This window comes from Pseudophryne corroboree, unplaced genomic scaffold (assembly GCF_028390025.1).
Source record: "Pseudophryne corroboree isolate aPseCor3 unplaced genomic scaffold, aPseCor3.hap2 scaffold_595, whole genome shotgun sequence".
Lineage (NCBI taxonomy): Eukaryota > Metazoa > Chordata > Amphibia > Anura > Myobatrachidae > Pseudophryne > Pseudophryne corroboree.
The window spans coordinates 347,810-367,533 of NW_026970193.1; the positions used below are offsets into that span (position 1 = coordinate 347,810).

Here is a 19,724-nt window from a genome sequence, read left to right on the forward strand (position 1 = left end):
ATGACATCACCGTATGCAAATCCGTCTTCTGCAGAACTTCCCCCAGGAATGCTTGCACTAGTTGTTGCATTTGGTTTGTTGTTTGGGGGTGCTTCAGTATTAGGCAGCCTTCTGCCCTCCCATGTTCATCTGAAAATATGTGTTCTCCCTGCAGTTGTTGTCCCCAGATGAGAGTTCCCTTGTGCTGCCTCAGTTGAATCTCCTTTACTTGACAGAGATGTGCCTGAGCAGCGGCCCTCCCCAGCCCTATTCCAAATCATACTTATTTTGCATAGGAGATACCATGGTCATGAAGATTGTTCTCCCAGGGTGAGGTTCATTCATTGCATTTTGGGTATGCTGACCCCTGTGATTTCCCCAAATGTGGGAAACTTGACTGCATTATTTTTGGTAGTGGGGGACTGTGTTTGTGCTTTCCTCTGGTCAGCTCTGGTAAAAGTCAGATTTCTTTGTCTCAGATTTTCCTCTAGCCTTGTTCTTCTTTCGAGAGTTCCCTTGTGCTGCCTCAGTTGGATCTCCTTCACTTTACAGGGGGGTACCCGAGCAGCGACCCTCCCCAGCTCTAGCCCAACTCCTACTTACCTGCCAGGTGAGATACTATGATCATGAAGGAGCTTCTCCCAGGGCAAGGCTCACCCATTGCACTCTGGGTGTGCTGCCCCTGCGATTTCCCCAAATGTGGGAAACTTGACTGCATAATTTGTGTTTCCCCTGGTCGGCTCTCGTATAATTCAGATCTCTTTGTCTCAGGTCTCTCTCCAGCCTAGTTTGCTGTCTGTTTCCACTTCTCTTTTCTTGAGCCGCTCCCTTCTATGCCCTTGCGCACTATCCTGACTTATCCTCCTGTCTGCTTACTTTGTGCCTTCAAACGCACAATGCGAACTACAGGTAGTGCTGCAGGGCCCACACCCTTTTAGTTGCCTTACAGAGCAGCTCTGGAGCTGTTACAGTGCCCAGCTGCTGCAAGAAATCAGCTTGAATGCTTCAGGGGCTGGGGCAGAGCCAACATGAGCCCCACACAAAAGGAGGGTGGGGGTGTTTAATGCGAACTAAGGGTCATCCAAGCACCGCAAAAGGCCGCCATGCCCTGCATGCCCCTTTTCTCTTTTCATATGCAGATGAGGGTTCCAGCCAACTTTGGCCCACTGCTTGGATGACATCACCGTATGCAAATCCGTCTTCTGCAGACCTTCCCCCAGGAATGCTTGTACTAGTTGTTGCATATGGTTTGATATTTGATGGTGCTTCAGTATTAGGCAGCCTTCCGCCCTCCCATGTTCATCTGAAAAGATGTGGTCTCCCTGCAGTTGTTGTCCCCAGACGAAAGTTCCCTTGTGCTTCCTCAGTTGAATCTCCTTAACTTGACGGGGGAGGGGCTGCCCGAGCAGCCACCCTCCCCAGCCCTATCCCAACTCATACTTATTTTGCATATGAGATCTCTTGATCATGAAGATTGTTCTCACAGGGTGAGGTTCATCCATTATATTTTAAAATAGGAAGGTACAAATTACATATTTGAATTGCATCTATGTGTTGGATTCAAATGTCCCCCCCCCCCTTCCTTTCTCAATTGTGCCCGTCAGCAGCTATTCTAAGGTTGCTGCCAATGGGTGTGACACATTAATTTCTTCTGTGGGGTACACTGGACTCCACAAGGATTCACATTGGGGTGTAGAGTAGGATCTTGATCTGAGGCACCAACCGGCTCAAAGCTTTTGACTGTTCCCAAGAAGCTCAGTGCATTCTCCTCTATAACCCCGCTTCCATGAACAGGGAGCTCAGTTTGCAGTTGGTGCCTTCAGTAGCAGGCCACTTAACAGGGGCCTGCCTCAGGCAGCCTATTCTTAGCTATTAATTTTGACAAGAAAAGAAGAACTTGTTTTATGAGAATCTACAAGGGCTGCAGCAGGCTAGGTCTAATAGACATCTTTACTGCAGCTTCATCACTCCCAGCGGCGCTGTATACTCCCGTGCCCTGGTTGCTGGGTCACTGCAGCGGAGGCTCCGGTTTCTTCCTAAGGTCAGTCACACACACACCGCCCTTCCGGATCACGAGGCCGCTGATGAAGGGGAGCGTGGCCGTAGGGGGTGGACCGTGTGCGCACTGGCGTGGACACTGATTACTGGGCAGCCGCTCCACTAGCCACCAGGTACAGTTAAGGAGCACAGGTCTGGGGGTTTTTCTCCTATATTAAACCAATTTTGTACTGCCCGCAGCGCATTGTGATAGGTAATAGGGCCTGATTCAGGTTGGATTGCAATCACAATAAGCGATCCAACTGCAAAAATTGCTAAGAGCATACGCATGTGCCTGCATTTTCTGCGGCACCCCGCAGAGAATGCGATCGCCTCTGCCTGTCAATCGGGGCAGGGGGGGAGAGGGGGGTCAGCAACACTCCATTTCCAAGTCAGGGATGGAGCGGTGCGGGGGCAAGGCTTCAAAATGGGGTCTGCAATGGAGGAGACACAGGGGGCGTGGTCACAGCGGCTGTATTACATCACATTCAGCCGCTGTGATCACAAAAATGGTGGCGGCTTCCTGCGCGCACATACAGTCTGCACCAGCAGGAGGCTACACCATTTTTTATGATCACGCTGAACTGCAGTGCGACTGCAATTACAGCATGGTCAAGAAGGGAGGCGTCATGCTGGGTGGCCATTAGAGATGAGCGGGTTCGGTTCCTCGGAATCCGAACCCGCCCGAACTTCACCCTTTTTTGCACGGGTCCGAGCAGACTCGGATCCTCCCGCCTTGCTCGGTTATCCCGAGCGCGCCCGAACGTCATCATCCCGCTGTCGGATTCTCACGAGACTCGGATTCTATATAAGGAGCCGCGCGTCGCCGCCATTTTCACACGTGCATTGAGATTGATAGGGAGAGGACGTGGCTGGCGTCCTCTCCGTTTAGATTAGAAGATAGAGACGAGTGACATTTGATTTACTACTAATTTGGGGAGCAGTTGAACTTGTCAGGAGTACTCAGTAGTGCAGAGTTTTGCTGATAGTGACCACCAGTTTTATTATTTATAATCCGTTCTCTGCCTGAAAAAAAACGATACACATACCATATATGTGCTCAGCCTCAGTGTGCTGCATGATATATCATCTATGTATATCTGACTGTGCTGAGTGCTCACTGCTCACACAGCTTAATTGTGGGGGAGACTGGGGAGCAGTTATAGCAGGAGTACAGTGCACACTTTTGCTGCCAGTGTGACCACCAGTATATTGTCTGCCTGAAAAAGTTAAACACTCCTGTGGTGTTTTTTTTTTTTTATTCTATAAACGCATTCTGCTGACAGTGTCCAGCAGGTCGGTCATACATTATATTATATAAATATTTACCTGCAGTAGTGTTATATTTTTTTTTCATCTCTATCATCTTTATCATCTCTATATTAGCAGACGCAGTACGGTAGTCCACGGCTGTGGCTATCTCTGTGTCGTCAGTGCTCGTCCATAATTGTATACCTACCTACCTGTGGTGGTTTTTTTTTTTCTATCTTCTTCATACTAGTAGTTTAGGAGTCTGCTGACAGTGTCCACCAGGTCCATCATTATATTATATACCTACAGTAGTAATATATTTATTATATTATCTATACTAGCAGACGCAGTACGGTAGTCCACGGCTGTGGCTATCTCTGTGTCGTCAGTGCTCATCCATAATTGTATACCTACCTGTGGTGGGGTGTTTTTTTTCTATCTTCTTCATACTAGTAGTTTAGGAGTCTGCTGACAGTGTCCACCAGGTCCGTCATTATATTATATACCTACAGTAGTAATATATTTAGTATATTATCTATACTAGCAGACGCAGTACGGTAGTCCACGGCTGTACCTACCTCTGTGTCGTCACTCGTCCATAATTGTATACCTAACTGTGGTGGGGTTTTTTTTTCTATCTTCTTCATACTAGTAGTTTAGGAGTCTGCTGACAGTGTCCACCAGGTCCGTCATTATATTATATACCTACAGTAGTAATATATTTAGTATATTATCTATACTAGCAGACGCAGTACTGTAGTCCACGGCTGTACCTACCTCTGTGTCGTCACTCGTCCATAATTGTATACCTACCTGTGGTGGGGTTTTTTTTTCTATCTTCTTCATACTAGTAGTTTAGCAGTCTGCTGACAGTGTCCACCAGGTCCGTCATTATATTATATACCTACAGTAGTAATATATTTAGTATATTATCTATGCTAGCAGACGCAGTACGGTAGGCCACGGCTGTGGCTATCTCTGTGTCGTCAGTGCTCGTCCATAATTGTATACCTACCTACCTGTGGTGGTTTTTTTTTTCTATCTTCTTCATACTAGTAGTTTAGGAGTCTGCTGACAGTGTCCACCAGGTCCGTCATTATATTATATACCTACAGTAGTAATATATTTAGTATATTATCTATACTAGCAGACGCAGTACGGTAGTCCACGGCTGTACCTACCTCTGTGTCGTCACTCGTCCATAATTGTATACCTACCTGTGGTGAAGTTTTTTTTCTATCTTCTTCATACTAGTAGTTTAGCAGTCTGCTGACAGTGTCCACCAGGTCCGTCATTACATTATATATACCTACAGTAGTTATATATATTTTTTTTATATCATTAATTATCATCTCTATACTAGCAGACGCAGTACGGTAGGCCACGGCTGTGGCTATCTCTGTGTCGTCAGTGCTCGTCCATAATTGTATACCTACCTACCTGTGGTGGGGTTTTTTTTTCTATCTTCATCATACTAGTAGTTTAGCAGTCTGCTGACAGTGTCCACCAGGTTCGTCATTATATAATATATACCTACAGTAGTTATATATATATTTTTTTTATATCATTAATTATCATCTCTATACTAGCAGACGCAGTACAGTAGTCCACGGCTGTAGCTACCTCTGTGTCGTCAGTCACTCGTCATCCATAAGTATACTAGTATCCATCCATCTCCATTGTTTACCTGAGGTGCCTTTTAGTTGTGCCTATTAAAATATGGAGAACAAAAATGTTGAGGTTCCAAAAATAGGGAAAGATCAAGATCCACTTCCACCTCGTGCTGAAGCTGCTGCCACTAGTCATGGCCGAGACGATGAAATTCCATCAACGTCGTCTGCCGAGGCCGATGCCCAATGTCATAGTACAGAGCATGTAAAATTCAAAACTCAAAAGATCAGTAAAAAAAAGGACTCAAAAATCTAAATAAAAATCGTCGGAGGAGAAGCGTAAACTTGCCAATATGCCATTTACCACACGGAGTGGCAAGGAACGGCTGAGGCCCTGGCCTATGTTCATGGCTAGTGGTTCAGCTTCACATGAGGATGGAAGCACTCAGCCTCTCGCTAGAAAAATGAAAAGACTTAAGCTGGCAAAAGCACAGCAAAGAACTGTGCGTTCTTCAAAATCACAAATCCACAAGGAGAGTCCAATTGTGTCGGTTGCGATGCCTGACCTTCCCAACACTGGACGTGAAGAGCATGCACCTTCCACCATTTGCACACCCCCTGCAAGTGCTGGAAGGAGCACCCGCAGTCCAGTTCCTGATAGTCAGATTGAAGATGTCAGTGTTGAAGTACACCAGGATGAGGAGGATATGGGTGTTGCTGGCGCTGGGGAGGTGAGGTGGTTTGTTTAAGTCAGGCACCCGGGGAGACACCTGTTGTCCGTGGGAGGAATATGGCCATTGACATGCCTGGTGAAAATACCAAAAAAAACTGCTCTTCGGTGTGGAAGTATTTCAACAGAAATGCGAACAACAGGTGTCAAGCCGTGTGTTGCCTTTGTCAAGCTGTAATAAGTAGGGGTAAGGACGTTAACCACCTCGGAACATCCTCCCTTATACGTCACCTGCAGCGCATTCATCATAAGTCAGTGACAAGTTCAAAAACTTTGGGCGACAGCGGAAGCAGTCCACTGACCAGTAAATCCCTTCCTCTTGTAACCAAGCTCACGCAAACCACCCCACCAACTCCCTCAGTGTCAATTTCCTCCTTCCCCAGGAATGCCAATAGTCCTGCAGGCCATGTCACTGGCAATTCTGACGAGTTCTCTCCTGCCTGGGATTCCTCCGATGCATCCTTGAGTGTAACGCCTACTGCTGCTGGCGCTGCTGTTGTTGCTGCTGGGAGTCGATGGTCATCCCAGAGGGGAAGTCGTAAGACCACTTTTACTACTTCCACCAAGCAATTGACTGTCCAACAGTCCTTTGCAAGGAAGATGAAATATCACAGCAGTCATCCTGCTGCAAAGCGGATAACTGAGGCCTTGGCATCCTGGGCGGTGAGAAACGTGGTTCCGGTATCCATCATTACTTCAGAGCCAACTATAGACTTGATTGAGGTACTGTGTCCCCGGTACCAAATACCATCTAGGTTCCATTTCTCTAGGCAGGCGATACCGAAAATGTACACAGACCTCAGAAAAAGACTCACCAGTGTCCTAAAAAATGCAGTTGTACCCAATGTCCACTTAACCACGGACATGTGGACAAATGGGGCAGGGCAGACTCAGGACTATATGACTGTGACAGCCCACTGGGTAGATGTATTGACTCCCGCCGCAAGAACAGCAGCGGCGGCACCAGTAGCAGCATCTCGCAAACGCCAACTCTTTCCTAGGCAGGCTACGCTTTGTATCACCGCTTTCCAGAATACGCACACAGCTGAAAACCTCTTACGGCAACTGAGGAAGATCATCGCAGAATGGCTTACCCCAATTGGACTCTCCTGTGGATTTGTGGCATCGGACAACGCCAGCAATATTGTGCGTGCATTATATCTGGGCAAATTCCAGCACGTCCCATGTTTTGCACATACCTTGAATTTGGTGGTGCAGAATTATTTAAAAAATGACAGGGGTGTGCAAGAGATGCTGTCGGTGGCCAGAAGAATTGCGAGACACTTTCGGCGTACAGGCACCACGTACAGAAGACTGGAGCAACACCAAAAACGCCTGAACCTGCCCTGCCATCATCTGAAGCAAGAAGTGGTAACGAGGTGGAATTCAACCCTCTATATGCTTCAGAGGATGGAGGAGCAGCAAAAGGCCATTCAAGCCTATACATCTGACCACGATATAGGAGGTGGAATGCACCTGTCTCAAGCGCAGTGGAGAATGATTTCAACGTTGTGCAAGGTTCTGCAACCTTTTGAACTTGCCACACGTGAAGTCAGTTCAGACACTGCCAGCCTGAGTCAGGTCATTCCCGTCATCAGGCTTTTGCAGAAGAAGCTGGAGACATTGAAGGAGGAGCTAAGACAGAGCGATTCCGCTAGGCATGTGGGACTTGTGGATGGAGCCCTTCATTCGCTTAACCAGGATTCACGGGTGGTCAATCTGTTGAAATCAGAGCACTACATTTTGGCCACCGTGCTCGATCCTAGATTTAAAACCTACGTTGTATCTCTCTTTCCGGCAGACACAAGTCTGCAGGGGTTCAAAGACCTGCTGGTGAGAAAATTATCAAGTCAAGTGGAACTTGATCGGTCAACAGCTCCTCCTTCACATTCTCCCGCAATTGGGGGTGCGAGGAAAAGGCTCAGAATTCCGAGCCCACCCGCTGGCGGTGATGCAGGGCAGTCTGGAGCGACTGCTGATGCTGACATCTGGTCCGGACTGAAGGACCTGCCAACGATTACGGACATGACGTCTACTGTCACTGCATATGATTCTCTCACCATTGAAAGAATGGTGGAGGATTATATGAGTGACCGCATCCAAGTAGGCACGTCAGACAGTCCGTACGTATACTGGCAGGAAAAAGAGGCAATTTGGAGGCCCTTGGACAAACTGGCTTTATTCTACCTAAGTTGCCCTCCCACAAGTAGTACTCCGAAAGAGTGTTTAGTGCCGCCGCTCACCTTGTCAGCAATCGGCGTACGAGGTTACTTCCAGAAAATGTGGAGAAGATGATGTTCATTAAAATGAATTATAATCAATTGCTCCGTGGAGACATTGACCAGCAGCAATTGCCTCCACAAAGTACACAGGGAGCTGAGATGGTAGATTCCAGTGGGGACGAATTGATAATCTGTGAGGAGGGGGATGTACACGGTGATGAATCGGAGGATGATGATGAGGTGGACATCTTGCCTCTGTAGAGCCAGTTTGTGCAAGGAGAGATTAATTGCTTCTTTTTTGGTGGGGGTCCAAACCAACCCGTCATTTCAGTCACAGTCGTGTGGCAGACCCTGTCACTGAAATGATGGGTTGGTTAAAGTGTGCATGTCCTGTTTATACAACATAAGGGTGGGTGGGAGTGCCCAAGGACAATTCCATCTTGCACCTCTTTTTTCTTTCATTTTTCTTTGCGTCATGTGCTGTTTGGGGAGTGTTTTTTGGAAGGGCCATCCTGCGTGACACTGCAGTGCCACTCCTAGATGGGCCAGGTGTTTGTGTCGGCCACTTGGGTCGCTGAGCTTAGTCACACAGCTACCTCATTGCGCCTCTTTTTTTCTTTGCGTCATGTGCTGTTTGGGGAGTATTTTTTGGAAGGGCCATCCTGCGTGACACTGCAGTGACACTCCTAGATGGGCCAGGTGTTTGTGTCGGCCACTTGGGTCGCTGAGCTTAGTCACACAGCTACCTCATTGCGCCTCTTTTTTTCTTTGCGTCATGTGCTGTTTGGGGAGTGTTTTTTGGAAGGGCCATCCTGCGTGACACTGCAGTGCCACTCCTAGATGGGCCAGGTGTTTGTGTCGGCCACTTGGGTCGCTGAGCTTAGTCACACAGCTACCTCATTGCGCCTCTTTTTTTCTTTGCGTCATGTGCTGTTTGGGGAGTGTTTTTGGAAGGGCCATCCTGCGTGACACTGCAGTGCCACTCCTAGATGGGCCAGGTGTTTGTGTCGGCCACTTGGGTCGCTGAGCTTAGTCACACAGCTACCTCATTGCGCCTCTTTTTTTCTTTGCGTCATGTGCTGTTTGGGGAGTGTTTTTTGGAAGGGCTATCCTGCGTGACACTGCAGTGCCACTCCTAGATGGGCCAGGTGTTTGTGTCGGCCACTTGGGTCGCTGAGCTTAGTCATCCAGCGACCTCGGTGCAAATTTTAGGACTAAAAATAATATTGTGAGGTGTAAGGTGTTAAGAATAGACTGAAAATGAGTGGAAATTATGGTTATTGAGGTTAATAATACTTTGGGATCAAAATGACTCCCAAATTCTATGAACAAGGGAAAATGTCATCATCCCGCTGTCGGATTCTCGCGAGATTCGGATTCCATATAAAGAGCTGCGCGTTGCCGCCATTTTTACTCGTGCATTGAAGAGAGAGCGGAGAGGACGTGGCTATGTTCTCTCAGTGGAAATCTCAATATCAGTGCTCAGTATCAGTGGATACTTATTGCTGCTCAGTAATACTAGTAGTGTGTCTCTCCTGCTCAGTGTCAGTTCTCAGTAGTATCCTCATCAGTGCTCAGTATCACTGCTCATTGTCATGTGCTGCATTGTTGTGCTCAGCATACTACAGTACATTACTAATAGTCCAGTGCTGCATCTTGCTGCTCAGTGTCAGTTCTAGTATCCTCATCAGTGCTCACTATCACTGCTCATTGCATTGTGGTGTTCTGTATACTACAGTAACATAGTAATATAGTAACATATAGTAACATAGTTTTTGAGGTTGAATAGAGGCAAATTGCCCATCGTGTTCAACCTGTTTTAAGTTGTGATGATTCTACATACTTGCTTAATAATGTATTATGACTAGTTAGCTACTACAACTCATGTTACCCCCGGATTAACCATGTTGATATTTTAAGTATTATAAACTTGGATAGCTTTTTCATTCAGAAATGTATCCATTCCTTTTTTAAATCCAATTACAGAGTCCGCCATTACCACCTTCCCTGGCAGGGAATTCCACATCCTGATTGCCCTAACAGTGAAGATCATAGTATCTCACCTGGCAGGTAAGTAGGAGTTGGGCCAGAGCTGTGGAGGATTGCTGCTCGGGCACCCCCTGTGAAGTGAAGGAGATCCAACTGAGGCAGCACAAGGGAACTCTCGAAAGAAGAACAAGGCTAGAGGAAGATCTGAGACAAAGAAATCTGACTTTTACCAGAGCTGACCAGAGGAAAGCACAAACACAGTCCCCCACTACCACAAATAATGCAGTCGAGTTTCCCACATTTTGGAAATCACAGGGGTCAGCATACCCAGAATGCAATGAATGAACCTCACCCTGGGAGAACAATCTTCATGACCATGGTATCGCCTATGCAAAATAAGTATGATTTGGGATAGGGCTGGGGAGGGCCGCTGCTCAGGCACATCTCTGTCAAGTATAGGAGATTCAACTGAGGCAGCACAAGGGAACTCTCATCTGGGGACAACAACTGCAGGGAGAACACATATTTTCAGATGAACATGGGAGGGCAGAAGGCTGCCTAATACTGAAGCACCCCCAAACAACAAACCAAATACAACAACTAGTACAAGCATTCCTGGGGGAAGTTCTGCAGAAGACGGATTTGCATACGGTGATGTCATCCAAGCAGTGGGCCAAAGTTGGCTGGAACCCTCATCTGCATATGAAAAGAGAAAAGGGGCATGCAGGGCATGGCGGCCTTTTGCGGCGCTTGGATGACCCTTAGTTCGCATTAAACACCCCCACCCTCCTTCGGTGTGGGGCTCATGTTGACAATGCCCCAGCCCCTGAAGCATTCAAGCTGATTTCTTACAGCAGCTTGGCACTGTAACAGCTCCAGAGCTGCTCTGTAAGGCAAGTAAAAGGGTGTGTAGTTTGCATTGTGCATTGGAAGGCACAAAGTAAGCAGACAGGAGGAGAAGTCAGGATAGTGCACAAGGGTATAAAAGGGAGGGGCTCAAGAAAAAAGAAGTGGAAACAGACAGCAAACTAGGCTGGAGAGAGACCTGAGACAAAGAGATCTGAATTATACGAGAGCCGACCAGGGGAAACACAAATTATGCAGTCAAGTTTCCCACATTTGGGGAAATCGCAGGGGCAGCACACCCAGAGTGCAATGGGTAAGCCTTGCCCTGGAAGAAGCACCTTCATGATCATAGTATCTCACCTGGCAGGTAAGTAGGAGTTGGGCTTGAGCTGGGGAGGGTCGCTGCTCGGGCACCGCCCTGTCAACTGAAGGAGATCCAACTGAGGAAGCACAAGGGAACTCTCGAAAGAAGAACAAGGCTAGAGGAAGATCTGAAACAAAGAAATCTGACTTTTACCAGAGCTGACCAGAGGAAAACACAAACACAGTCCCCCACTACCACAAATAATGCAGTCGAGTTACCCACATTTGGGGAAATCACAGGGGTCAGCATACCCAAAATGCAATGAATGAACCTCACCCTGGGAGAACAATCTTCATGACCATGGTATCTCCTATGCAAAATAAGTATGATTTGGGATAGGGCTGGGGAGGGCCGCTGCTCAGGCACATCTCTGTCAAGTAAAGGAGATTCAACTGAGGCAGCACAAGGGAACTCTCATCTGGGGACAACAACTGCAGGGAGAACACATATTTTCAGATGAACATGGGAGGGCAGAAGGCTGCCTAATACTGAAGCACCCCCAAACAACAAACCAAATGCAACAACTAGTGCAAGCATTCCGGGGGGAAGGCCTGCAGCAGATGGATTTGCATATGGTGATGTCATCCAAGCAGTGGGTCAAAGTTGGCTTCAATCCTCATCTGCATATGAAAAGAGAAAAGGGGCGTGCAGGGTATGGCGGCCTTTTGCGGCGCTTGGATGACCCCTAGTTCGCATTAAACACCTCCACCCTCCTTTGGTGTGGGGCTCATGTTGACAATGCCCCAGCCTCTGAAGCATTCAAGCTTATTTCTTACAGCAGCTTGGCACTGAAACAGCTCCAGAGCTGCTCCGTAAGGCAAGTAAAAGGGTGTGGGCCCTGCAGCACTACCTGTAGTTTGCATTGTGCATTGGAAGGCACAAAGTAAGCAGACAGGAGGAGAAGTCAGGATAGTGCACAAGGGTTAGCTGAACACACTAACCGATTGCGCCACAGAGACACTTTGCAAAAAGTATATACTGACAAAGACTAATAAGCATTCATCTAGAACGTTTCCTAGAAAAACTTTAAAAAGTCAATAATCTGGAGAGTGTTTGTAAGATGTTTCTTCCAGCAACCAATGAAGAAACACATTGGTACTTTCGCATGATGAGTGAGTGCTTCAGGATCTCTTGCACTTACATGTGCAGCAGAGTACTGCAATGGAAGCATGCTGGGTCCATAACCCAGAGGTAGGCAGATTGAAACTATCCTTTGCTATATGCATTTTTTTGTTGTTCATTAAAGTAATCCAAAACTGGGATTGATATTTTAGCTTTTATTTTTACTTAAAGTACAATAACTTTTACCATTTTAATTTGTTTTAATAGTATATTGACAGTATTGTTTTCTTTCAAAAATCCACTTAATTTTCTTTACCCTATTATTAAAATGGTAATTGACAAAAACAAACTACATTGTCACCAGAAGGGCAATACAAAATGTACAAGTGATATATTAAAATCATCTTTCCAGCTTGAATTTCAATGATGCATTGGGGCAACGATTTTGTGAGAAACATCTTCACCCTTAAATAAAGATTTTCTTAATTCCTTACCTGTGTGCTAATTAGATATCACCTTGTTTTCACATTAAACAGACTTCCACATGAGAAAGCAGCAAGGATGCAGTGGCGTTAATGTTTCCTGGTGTCAACCTGTATTATTTCAGTAGATATTGAAATGAGGATGCATCTTGCTGCCTTTCCAATGAAGCAAGTTTAATTTAGTAATAGGTGAAAAACCATCCCTACAAATATGTTAATCAGATACTTGGCTTTGTGGACACTTTTCAGAGAACAAATTAGTTAGCATAAAAATAAAGCCAGAAAATGAAGAGCTGTTTAATCACTCAATTGGATTTTTCTGCCAGCATTTTTCTTTTTCTCTGCAACCCACTGCTAAATTGTGCTTCCTAGCTGTTTTTATAAAATCACTGAATCAAATCTAACTCTGATTACATCAGAGAAGGCCAGGTACCCTACACCATAACAGGGGGTTTGAAATTTTGACTTGTCTACTTAAAGATCACCAAAATCTGATAACAAGGTCAATTAAGTCCCTGGGTGGGATTGAACCACCAACCTTTTGGTTAATAGCCTTACACACTAACTGATTGCGCCACCGCGACACTTTGCAAAAGTACATACTGACAAAGGCTAATAAGCATTCATCTAGAACGATTCCTAGAAACATTTTAAAAAGTCAATAATGTGGAGAGTTTTTGTATGATGTTTCTTCCATCAACCAATGAAGAAACACATTGGTACTTTCCCATGATGAGTGAGTGCTTCAGGATCTCTTGCACTTACATGTGCAGCAGAGTACTGTAATGGAAGCATGCTGGGTCCATAACCCAGAGGTAGGCAGATTGAAACTATCCTCTGCTATATGCATTTTTTTTTTGTTAATTAAAGTAATCCAAAACTGGGATTGATATTTTTGCTCTTTTATTTTTACTTAAAGTACAATAACTTTTACCATTTTAATTTGTTTTAATAGTATATTGACAGTATTGTTTTCTTTCAAAAATCCAATTAATTTTCTTTACCCGATTATTAAAATGGTAATTGACAAAAGCAAACTACATTGTCACCAGAAGAGCAATACAAAATGTACAAGTGATATATTAAAATCATCTTTCCAGCTTGAATTTCAATGATGCATTGGGGCAACGATTTTGTGAGAAACATCTTCACCCTTAAATAAAGATTTTCTTAATTCCTTACCTGTGTGCTAATTAGATATCACCTTGTTTTCACATTAAACAGACTTCCACATGAGAAAGCAGCAAGGATGCAGTGGCGTTAATGTTTCCTGGTGTCAACCTGTATTATTTCAGTAGATATTGAAATGAGGATGCATCTTGCTGCCTTTCCAATGAAGCAAGTTTAATTTAGTAATAGGTGAAAAACCATCCCTACAAAGATGTTAATCAGATACTTGGCTTTGTGGACACTTTTCAGAGAACAAATTTGTTAGCATAAAAATAAAGCCAGAAAATGAAGAGCTGTTTAATCAGTCAATTGGATTTTTTTGCCAGCATATTTCTTTTTCTCTGCAACCCACTGCTAAATTGTGCTTCCTAGCTGTTTTTATAAAATCACTGAATCAAATCTAACTCTGATTACATCAGAGAAGGCCAGGTACCCTACACCATAACAGGGGTTTTCGAAATTTTGACTTGTCTACTTAAAGATCACCAAAATCTGATAACAAGGTCAATTAAGTCCCTGGGTGGGATTGAACCACCAACCTTTTGGTTAATAGCCTTACACACTAACTGATTGCGCCACCACGACACTTTGCAAAAGTACATACTGACAAAGGCTAATAAGCATTCATCTAGAACGATTCCTAGAAACATTTTAAAAAGTCAATAATGTGGAGAGTTTTTGTATGATGTTTCTTCCATCAACCAATGAAGAAACACATTGGTACTTTCCCATGATGAGTGAGTGCTTCAGGATCTCTTGCACTTACATGTGCAGCAGAGTACTGTAATGGAAGCATGCTGGGTCCATAACCCAGAGGTAGGCAGATTGAAACTATCCTCTGCTATATGCATTTTTTTTTTGTTAATTAAAGTAATCCAAAACTGGGATTGATATTTTTGCTCTTTTATTTCTACTTAAAGTACAATAACTTTTACCATTTTAATTTGTTTTAATAGTATATTGACAGTATTGTTTTCTTTCAAAAATCCAATTAATTTTCTTTACCCGATTATTAAAATGGTAATTGACAAAAGCAAACTACATTGTCACCAGAAGAGCAATACAAAATGTACAAGTGATATATTAAAATCATCTTTCCAGCTTGAATTTCAATGATGCATTGGGGCAACGATTTTGTGAGAAACATCTTCAGCCTTAAATAAAGATTTTCTTAATTCCTTACCTGTGTGCTAATTAGATATCACCTTGTTTTCACATTAAACAGACTTCCACATGAGAAAGCAGCAAGGATGCAGTGGCGTTAATGTTTCCTGGTGTCAACCTGTATTATTTCAGTAGATATTGAAATGAGGATGCATCTTGCTGCCTTTCCAATGAAGCAAGTTTAATTTAGTAATAGGTGAAAAACCATCCCTACAAAGATGTTAATCAGATACTTGGCTTTGTGGACACTTTTCAGAGAACAAATTTGTTAGCATAAAAATAAAGCCAGAAAATGAAGAGCTGTTTAATCAGTCAATTGGATTTTTTTGCCAGCATATTTCTTTTTCTCTGCAACCCACTGCTAAATTGTGCTTCCTAGCTGTTTTTATAAAATCACTGAATCAAATCTAACTCTGATTACATCAGAGAAGGCCAGGTACCCTACACCATAACAGGGGTTTTCGAAATTTTGACTTGTCTACTTAAATATCACCAAAATCTGATCACAAGGTCAATTACATCCCTGGGTGGGATTGAACCACCAACCTTTTGATTAATAGCTGAACACACTAACCGATTGCGCCACAGAGACACTTTGCAAAAAGTACATACTGACAAAGACTAATAAGCATTCATCTAGAACGTTTCCTAGAAAAACTTTAAAAAGTCAATAATCTGGAGAGTTTTTGTAAGATGTTTCTTCCAGCAACCAATGAAGAAACACATTGGTACTTTCGCATGATGAGTGAGTGCTTCAGGATCTCTTGCACTTACATGTGCAGCAGAGTACTGCACTGGAAGCATGCTGGGCCCATAACCCAGAGGTAGGCAGATTGAAACTATCCTTTGCTATATGCATTTTTTTTTTGTTCATTAAAGTAATCCAAAACTGGGATTGATATTTTAGCTTTTATTTTTACTTAAAGTACAATAACTTTTACCATTTTAATTTTTTTAATAGTATATTGACAGTATTGTTTTCTTTCAAAAATCCAATTAATTTTCTTTACCCGATTATTAAAATGGTAATTGACAAAAACAAACTACATTGTCACCAGAAGAGCAATACAAAATGTACAAGTGATATATTAAAATCATCTTTCCAGCTTGAATTTCAATGATGCATTGGGGCAACGATTTTGTGAGAAACATCTTCACCCTTAAATAAAGATTTTCTTAATTCCTTACCTGTGTGCTAATTAGATATCACCTTGTTTTCACATTAAACAGACTTCCACATGAGAAAGCAGCAAGGATGCAGTGGCGTTAATGTTTCCTGGTGTCAACCTGTATTATTTCAGTAGATATTGAAATGAGGATGCATCTTGCTGCCTTTCCAATGAAGCAAGTTTAATTTAGTAATAGGTGAAAAACCATCCCTACAAATATGTTAATCAGATACTTGGCTTTGTGGACACTTTTCAGAGAACAAATTAGTTAGCATAAAAATAAAGCCAGAAAATGAAGAGCTGTTTAATCACTCAATTGGATTTTTCTGCCAGCATTTTTCTTTTTCTCTGCAACCCACTGCTAAATTGTGCTTCCTAGCTGTTTTTATAAAATCACTGAATCAAATCTAATTCTGATTACATCAGAGAAGGCCAGGTACCCTACACCATAACAGGGGGTTTGAAATTTTGACTTGTCTACTTAAAGATCTCCAAAATCTGATAACAAGGTCAATTAAGTCCCTGGGTGGGATTGAACCACCAACCTTTTAGTTAATAGCCTTACACACTAACTGATTGCGCCACCGCGACACTTTGCAAAAGTACATACTGACAAAGGCTAATAAGCATTCATCTAGAACGATTCCTAGAAACATTTTAAAAAGTCAATAATGTGGAGAGTTTTTGTATGATGTTTCTTCCATCAACCAATGAAGAAACACATTGGTACTTTCCCATGATGAGTGAGTGCTTCAGGATCTCTTGCACTTACATGTGCAGCAGAGTACTGTAATGGAAGCATGCTGGGTCCATAACCCAGAGGTAGGCAGATTGAAACTATCCTCTGCTATATGCATTTTTTTTTTGTTAATTAAAGTAATCCAAAACTGGGATTGATATTTTTGCTCTTTTATTTTTACTTAAAGTACAATAACTTTTACCATTTTAATTTGTTTTAATAGTATATTGACAGTATTGTTTTCTTTCAAAAATCCAATTAATTTTCTTTACCCGATTATTAAAATGGTAATTGACAAAAGCAAACTACATTGTCACCAGAAGAGCAATACAAAATGTACAAGTGATATATTAAAATCATCTTTCCAGCTTGAATTTCAATGATGCATTGGGGCAACGATTTTGTGAGAAACATCTTCACCCTTAAATAAAGATTTTCTTAATTCCTTACCTGTGTGCTAATTAGATATCACCTTGTTTTCACATTAAACAGACTTCCACATGAGAAAGCAGCAAGGATGCAGTGGCGTTAATGTTTCCTGGTGTCAACCTGTATTATTTCAGTAGATATTGAAATGAGGATGCATCTTGCTGCCTTTCCAATGAAGCAAGTTTAATTTAGTAATAGGTGAAAAACCATCCCTACAAAGATGTTAATCAGATACTTGGCTTTGTGGACACTTTTCAGAGAACAAATTTGTTAGCATAAAAATAAAGCCAGAAAATGAAGAGCTGTTTAATCAGTCAATTGGATTTTTTTGCCAGCATATTTCTTTTTCTCTGCAACCCACTGCTAAATTGTGCTTCCTAGCTGTTTTTATAAAATCGCTGAATCAAATCTAACTCTGATTACATCAGAGAAGGCCAGGTACCCTACACCATAACAGGGGTTTTCGAAATTTTGACTTGTCTACTTAAATATCACCAAAATCTGATCACAAGGTCAATTACGTCCCTGGGTGGGATTGAACCACCAACCTTTTGATTAATAGCTGAACACACTAACCGATTGCGCCACAGAGACACTTTGCAAAAAGTACATACTGACAAAGACTAATAAGCATTCATCTAGAACGTTTCCTAGAAAAACTTTAAAAAGTCAATAATCTGGAGAGTTTTTGTAAGATGTTTCTTCCAGCAACCAATGAAGAAACACATTGGTACTTTCGCATGATGAGTGAGTGCTTCAGGATCTCTTGCACTTACATGTGCAGCAGAGTACTGCACTGGAAGCATGCTGGGCCCATAACCCAGAGGTAGGCAGATTGAAACTATCCTTTGCTATATGCATTTTTTTTTTGTTCATTAAAGTAATCCAAAACTGGGATTGATATTTTAGCTTTTATTTTTACTTAAAGTACAATAACTTTTACCATTTTAATTTTTTTTAATAGTATATTGACAGTATTGTTTTCTTTCAAAAATCCAATTAATTTTCTTTACCCGATTATTAAAATGGTAATTGACAAAAACAAACTACATTGTCACCAGAAGAGCAATACAAAATGTACAAGTGATATATTAAAATCATCTTTTCAGCTTGAATTTCAATGATGCATTGGGGCAACGATTTTGTGAGAAACATCTTCACCCTTAAATAAAGATTTTCTTAATTCCTTACCTGTGTGCTAATTAGATATCACCTTGTTTTCACATTAAACAGACTTCCACATGAGAAAGCAGCAAGGATGCAGTGGCGTTAATGTTTCCTGGTGTCAACCTGTATTATTTCAGTAGATATTGAAATGAGGATGCATCTTGCTGCCTTTCCAATGAAGCAAGTTTAATTTAGTAATAGGTGAAAAACCATCACTACAAATATGTTAATCAGATACTTGGCTTTGTGGACACTTTTCAGAGAACAAATTAGTTAGCATAAAAATAAAGCCAGAAAATGAAGAGCTGTTTAATCATTCAATTGGATTTTTCTGCCAGCATATTTCTTTTTCTCTGCAACCCACTGCTAAATTGTGCTTCCTAGCTGTTTTTATAAAATCATTGAATCAAATCTAACTCTGATTACATCAGAGAAGGCCAGGTACCCTACACCATAAGAGGGGGTTTGCAATTTTGACTTGTCTACTTAAATATCACCAAAATCTGATCACAAGGTCAATTACGTCCCTGGGTGGGATTGAACCACCAACCTTTTGATTAATAGCTGAACACACTAACCGATTGCGCCACAGAGACACTTTGCGAAAAGTATATACTGACAAAGACTAATAAGCATTCATCTAGAACGTTTCCTAGAAAAACTTTAAAAAGTCAATAATCTGGAGAGTGTTTGTAAGATGTTTCTTCCAGCAACCAATGAAGAAACACATTGGTACTTTCGCATGATGAGTGAGTGCTTCAGGATCTCTTGCACTTACATGTGCAGCAGAGTACTGCAATGGAAGCATGCTGGGTCCATAACCCAGAGGTAGGCAGATTGAAACTATCCTTTGCTATATGCATTTTTTTTTGTTCATTAAAGTAATCCAAAACTGGGATTGATATTTTAGCTTTTATTTTTACTTAAAGTACAATAACTTTTACCATTTTAATTTGTTTTAATAGTATATTGACAGTATTGTTTTCTTTCAAAAATCCACTTAATTTTCTTTACCCTATTATTAAAATGGTAATTGACAAAAACAAACTACATTGTCACCAGAAGAGCAATACAAAATGTACAAGTGATATATTAAAATCATCTTTCCAGCTTGAATTTCAATGATGCATTGGGGCAACGATTTTGTGAGAAACATCTTCACCCTTAAATAAAGATTTTCTTAATTCCTTACCTGTGTGCTAATTAGATATCACCTTGTTTTCACATTAAACAGACTTCCACATGAGAAAGCAGCAAGGATGCAGTGGCGTTAATGTTTCCTGGTGTCAACCTGTATTATTTCAGTAGATATTG

At 42.4% G+C, this 19,724-nt stretch overlaps 5 non-coding genes across 5 annotated transcripts; 2 read left to right on the plus strand and 3 right to left on the minus strand.

The window, feature by feature from the left end:
• Nucleotides 1–258: 258 nt before the first annotated feature.
• LOC135035171 (U1 spliceosomal RNA) lies at nt 259–422 on the plus strand. Its single transcript, XR_010230243.1, has one exon. It is a non-coding gene; the product is annotated as a U1 spliceosomal RNA (small nuclear RNA).
• Nucleotides 423–574: 152 nt separating this feature from the next.
• LOC135035120 (U1 spliceosomal RNA) lies at nt 575–737 on the plus strand. The gene has a single exon (XR_010230200.1). It is a non-coding gene; the product is annotated as a U1 spliceosomal RNA (small nuclear RNA).
• A 9,321-nt stretch (nt 738–10,058) lies between these two features.
• On the minus strand, nt 10,059–10,221 carry LOC135035190 (U1 spliceosomal RNA). The gene has a single exon (XR_010230263.1). It is a non-coding gene; the product is annotated as a U1 spliceosomal RNA (small nuclear RNA).
• A 655-nt stretch (nt 10,222–10,876) lies between these two features.
• Nucleotides 10,877–11,039, minus strand: LOC135035104 (U1 spliceosomal RNA). Its single transcript, XR_010230186.1, has one exon. It is a non-coding gene; the product is annotated as a U1 spliceosomal RNA (small nuclear RNA).
• Nucleotides 11,040–11,191: 152 nt separating this feature from the next.
• Nucleotides 11,192–11,355, minus strand: LOC135035178 (U1 spliceosomal RNA). Its single transcript, XR_010230251.1, has one exon. It is a non-coding gene; the product is annotated as a U1 spliceosomal RNA (small nuclear RNA).
• Between the last annotated feature and the right edge of the window lie 8,369 nt (nt 11,356–19,724).